General features: G+C 33.7%; 1 long non-coding RNA gene across 1 annotated transcript; it reads left to right on the forward strand.

Annotated features, from left to right (window-relative positions):
• Positions 1-1,352: 1,352 nt before the first annotated feature.
• On the forward strand, positions 1,353-5,874 carry LOC117112295. Its single transcript, XR_004446014.1, has 2 exons — positions 1,353-1,713; positions 2,173-5,874. It is a non-coding gene; the product is annotated as an uncharacterized LOC117112295 (long non-coding RNA).

A 5,874-nucleotide genomic window follows, 5' to 3' on the forward strand; every position in this document is an offset into this window, starting at 1 on the left:
CGGTCAAAAAACTCGTTCACCCAAGTGGGTGTTCTTCCACGAGGCCGTATGGACATTAAACAAAATAATTGTGTTAGATTAAAATAATTAAGTATAAATTTTAGAATCGAGATGGCGATTATTTGGCCACATCCTGAGACAAAACACAAACAATCCTACAAACCTGGCAATCAACTTCTACTTCACCAAGACCAATAACAGAAAATTCAGGGGACGTCCAAGGACTACAATAATCACAACTTTCCATAACGACCTATAGTAAGATCCAGTCTACCAATACTCAATATCCTGCTCAACTAAAAATTAAAAATGATATGGAGAAATTAAATTACTGGCACAAAACAGACACAATTGGAAAGGGCTCATCGAGGAACTAAGTAAAGCGGCCGAAGCGTAACTGTCATCGGACTTTTCGGCGATACGGCGATGATGATGATGAGGCAAACTACAGAGGATGTTCAAGAAAAAGAAACCAGCGACAGGAATCCCATTCTTACCAGGTATTGATACACTGCTCTAATATTAAAATTCCATTTTAATATTTTTCTGAAATATTTCTTGAATGTTTGCATAACAAGTGAAAATTTCAAAAAATTGAACTTTTGGTACACTATTTGTAAAAAATATGGTTTTTCAGAATATAATATATGTACACTTATTGAATGACAAGTAAAACTCTTCATTTTAAAATTAAAGTTTCGGTACAGTATGTGTAAAATATGGTCTTTAGGAAAAAACAAAACACTAATTGGTTGTCTCGACGTTCCCTTGAGATTGCTCTGACTGTCATCAGGAAAATAGAGACCTTCAATTCGCTGCCAGCTTTAGTGATGCTAATGTTAATCAGCTTTAAAAGTTGATGCTTGAGTGTCATTTAGTGTAAAACAATATAAAAACTGTACAATTTTATCCTAATCATAACGTTGTTAGATACTCTATTTGATCTGTTATTAATTTATTGGTTACAGGTCCTTCAATGGAAACCTCAGATGTCAGCATTACCGAGGCAGGGCAACCAGTTTGGTGTTTTTGTACTCGTAAATTATAGATTGTTATTGGTAATTTTAATCCACTTTTAAAAGTCAGGGCTTAAGTGTCATTTTGTATTAAAAAAATATGAAAACTGTATAATCTGATTTGGTCCTATCAACGTTTTTGGGTATTACATTTGATCTGTTAATAATGTAATGGTTACAGATCCTTCAGTGGATACCGCAAATGTTAGCATAAATGTAGAGACAGCGCAACCAGGTTGATGTTGCAGGCACTGTTTCACACATTATTATGAATAAATCTATTTTTCATTATTATTTTTATTTACTAGGTATTATATTATCTTTATTTCAGAATAAAATCTAGGTTGTGTGGATGATAAGCACTTATATCTTATTGCCAAAGACATGAGACTGGAAGGCGATCAACTAGGGCGCAGCCTAGGTCTCAGTTGGAGCAAGCCTGAGATACAACAAATATGGAGTGATAACAGACGATTGCTGGAATGCATAATGGATATGCTGACAGAATGGAGAAAACAACAGGACTATGAGACAGATGAAGTTGAGATAATGTGCAGGGCTTTAAAAGAGCAGGCACTCACCGAGTTTGCTAACAAGGTCTTTGGCTCACAAACATCAGAGGATCAATCATCCCATGTACAAGCAAGTACAGATCATCCTTGTGGAAGATTACATTGAATGAACCAGCAACATGATGGTCAGTCACTCACTATTGATACAGATATCATATGATAATGATAAAAATGATGATAGTGATACTGGATAATTATAATAAATTGTTTTAATTCTGTTTTCGTTAAATCAGTAGTAACTTGAGCAGTATCTCTCCATAGTGCATTTCACTGTTCTGTGCCTGAATACTGAATATGCAGGCCATGTATGATGGGCGATTCAGTTATTTTCTGTCTTGCGGTACCTGAATACTGAATAATTCACAGGCCGTGTACGATGGGGCATTTCATTAACTCAATATTTTCTACCATTTTACTAAAAGGTCATGATAATTATTTGACTATCTTTTGCGTAATCTTGTTAATAGATAGCGGTGAATACATGATACCATAAAATCCTTTGGCGGAGGTAAAAACAATAGTAATACCTCTTATTAAGTTTACAGTACTAATATTAGATATTAATAGCTTTCATTCTGTCTCAGGTTGCTTGGCTGATACTGATCTTCAGTTCATTGCTGGAAGACTTGACAATGACTGGAAATGAAGAGCTATGAATAAATCAAATTGCAAGAATATATTCAGGACACATGCTTTGGAGACCAAAATAACATTACATCATGACTATATATGGGCACATCATGATTATATATAGGCACATCATGAATGTATATGGGCACATCATGACTACATATGGGCACATCATGACTATATATGGGCTCATCATGACTATATATGGGCACATCATGACTATATATAGGTACATCATGACTATATATGGCCGTCCAACAACTTTTCGTTATTAAAAGAAAATGTGATAATCCGGACAGAGCTTAAGCCTGATTTTCATAAAATAAAATCGCTATATTGTCGCTACAGTGATTTCCATGCAATGGTTGCACTGTGTAGCTGTCTCCAACAACTGACCAATCAGCATTGCCAAAAACATCTGACATGCCTAAATATGGTCATGATGACATCACATCATGACCATATATAGTGATATCATGACTATACTGTATATCAGCACACTGTACAATAGTTTCTTTCTCAAAGAAAATTTGATAGTCTGGACAGAGCTTAAGCCTGTTTTTCATAAAATCGCTACATTGTCGCTACATGCAATGGTTGTGCTGTGTAGCTGTCCCCAGCGCAATTTCGAAGGCCTCGCGACTTGACCGACCAATCAGCATTGCCAAAACGTTTATTAACGTTGATAAAGATAGCAGGAGCTATCGAAATATCCGTTGTATATATATACATATATATGTATATATATATATATATATATGTATATATATACGTATATATAAATACGTATTGTATAGTGCATTGTGTGCAGATTAGAAAGCATTTGCTTATCCCACCTACCTTTATATATAACGCCTGAAGTACTACACTGTATCTGTCAGGGATAATGTGTGGATGTGTGTGTGTGTGTATATATTGTAACGAATCTCCTTCGTCTGTCAGGATAATTAGACCTATTTATGAGCGTCAGGGTTCGGCTGCGGTTGTACACCACCGACTTCACTAAACAGAAAGCAATCAAATAATACAGACACAATTTGAATTCACGATTCATGTGAGGCAAGTCCGTTTTTATTTCCAAAATAACTATTCTAGTACTCACCCTTCATAGGGTCGTAGTATTCGTAAAGTAAACGTGCAACCTTGATGTAACAATGGAAGATCAATAACGGAACCAACTGAAGTCTCCCCCATGTAGTGGGCTTATTTGCATAACTTTCCCATTCCCACAAGGGCCAATCAGAGCGTGGCTTACAGCTGTCTAATTAATTGGGCTACCACCCCTCAGGGCTGTTTCAACAATTGGGGAGACATTTCGTTACAATATATATATATACTGTATATATTTCAAAATTTCTTCGGTTTAATTTTCAGCTTAAAATTATTTCTCTCTTCTAGTTTTCTATCTTGACTGTAAAGAGAAAAATGACTCTATGACTGTAAAGAGAAAAACAACTTAAGCTAATAGCTTAAGTTGTTTTTCTTACTTGATTGATTGATTGACTGCGCCACATTCGTGTGTGCTGCCACTGTTGTAAAAATGATGTAAAATAAATATTATTATGCTCTTTAAAGGTTTAGAGTGGAATAGCCGAGTACAAGTTTTGAATTCTGGTAAACAGTTTCTGATTGGTTAGTTCCCCATTCTTACTAGCCAATCAAGTGATGTAGTAAAATTAAGCAAGTTAGTTTTGAATGAGGGGATTTTCTTTGAAATGCTTTGTTTGTTTAAGATATTTTTTTTTGTGAAATATATATTTTAAATTTTGCATTCATTTATCAAACTTGTTTTTGGATAGGTTTGTTTCAAATAATAGGAGATTCTTGGTATTTTGTTCCTTTCTGTGCCTTTTAGTTGTTTAATTTACAGATCAAACTTGACAATTTTTGAAGTGTAATGACACAATTTTTTGAATTCAAGTTTGTAGATATATAGGTACCTTTTACAAGAAAAATGGCATTTATTCAGAAACTATTTTCAAAATGGTTATTATGCATGACTGTATATTGTAAAGGAAATGGTACAGCTTATTAGTATAGAGGAAGGGTGTTTGCCTAATCAGTGGAAGTCCCTAGATGGGCTCTGGTTGGATAATAAGATCAGTGTCATGTAATGATCATATGCTAGAGACAGAAGCCAATAAAAGAAGTCGAACTATGAGAAGTTATGACTTGATCTCCCTGTGTTTAAAGTAGACGACCTATTGTATAACTTACTTTGGAATATTATATATAGGGGTTTTTTTCTAAATTATAGTAATTTATCAATTTAAGTCAAGTAAACTAGATTGTGTAAGTGATTTTAAATTTCTACTTTCGGCTCAAACCTCGGGAAGTCCCGTTTTAATTTTATGTGAACAAAATAATAGGCAAAATTAGTTATAGGATATATATATTTTTATATGGTAATTTTGATGAATTGTGTATGTTTTGATATTTAGAATTTATATTTTTCGACAGCAAATACTAACACCTTACTTTTAATAGCTATTGTTTAGTCCTTGTGTAAGTGATTTTAAATTTCTACTTTCGGCTCAAACCTCGGGAAGTCCCGTTTTAATTTTATGTGAACAAAATAATAGGCAAAATTAGTTATAGGATATATATATTTTTATATGGTAATTTTGATGAATTGTGTATCTTTTGATATTTAGAATTTATATTTTTTCGAAAGGAAATACTAACACCTTACTTTTAATAGCTATTGTTTAGTCCTTGTGTAATTTTAAAGTATACAGCAATCATTTTAAATGCCTCCTTTTTTAATGTATTCATATGTTTTTATATTGTAATGCAATGAAATTCAGGCATGCCCTGTCGATTGTAAATTATATGCCATAATAAATAATGAACAATTAGAGATCAGGGCATTGGAGGACATGTGGTAATGAAACTCTCCACCCCTCAAACTGTATGAACATTGTAGCAGTGGTAGTTTTAAGATTCATATAGCACTGCAATTTGTCTGACAGGCAGTCTTCAATGTTTTTCAAATACAAAAGAGTGAACAGTAATGCTCTGGTCAGGGGGAAATGCATCCTGATGAAAACATGGGTAATTTTTAAAATTTGTAAATACATGCTGCCACCAAAATACTGTAAAAAGAACAAAACATATGCATAATTTGTATACTGTATTTTAATATACAAACCAGGTTGGTAGAGCTGGTAGAATCCTACTCCAACTTAAGTACAGTTAAGATATACAGTGGTAGATTGAAGGAGGGCCCTAGTTGGCCCAAAGCCCCCCTTAAATCTTTTAAAAATTTTAAGAAAATGGAGAAAAAAGGAAAATTATATTCAAATTTTAAGTCAGAGGGTGCCATTTTCGATCATCGAAAGGCACCACAATCATAGATTTTCTCAAGTCAGCCCCCGGCCAATCGTGGTGAGGCGGGTGTGTACAGACCCAAAACCTGTGAAAGCCCCCTTTATTTCAAATATCTGGATCTGCCAATGATATATGTTTTGTTTTTATGTATATATCTTTTTGTTCTGCTGTTAGGGTTGTTCATTCTAAAGTTCTTGCTTGCTTTGAATACCTCTTTTCCATTTGTCGTTGTGTATTTTGTTACTTAATAATTCTTCATTTTGTATTGTCTTTAATTCTGATAAATGGAAATAAAGTTATTATTTGAATTTTAATTTTAATATGAA

Source organism: Anneissia japonica, unplaced genomic scaffold (assembly GCF_011630105.1).
Source record: "Anneissia japonica isolate Jap-2015-1 unplaced genomic scaffold, ASM1163010v1 scaffold1709_len327053_cov138, whole genome shotgun sequence".
In the NCBI taxonomy this organism is placed as follows: domain Eukaryota; kingdom Metazoa; phylum Echinodermata; class Crinoidea; order Comatulida; family Comatulidae; genus Anneissia; species Anneissia japonica.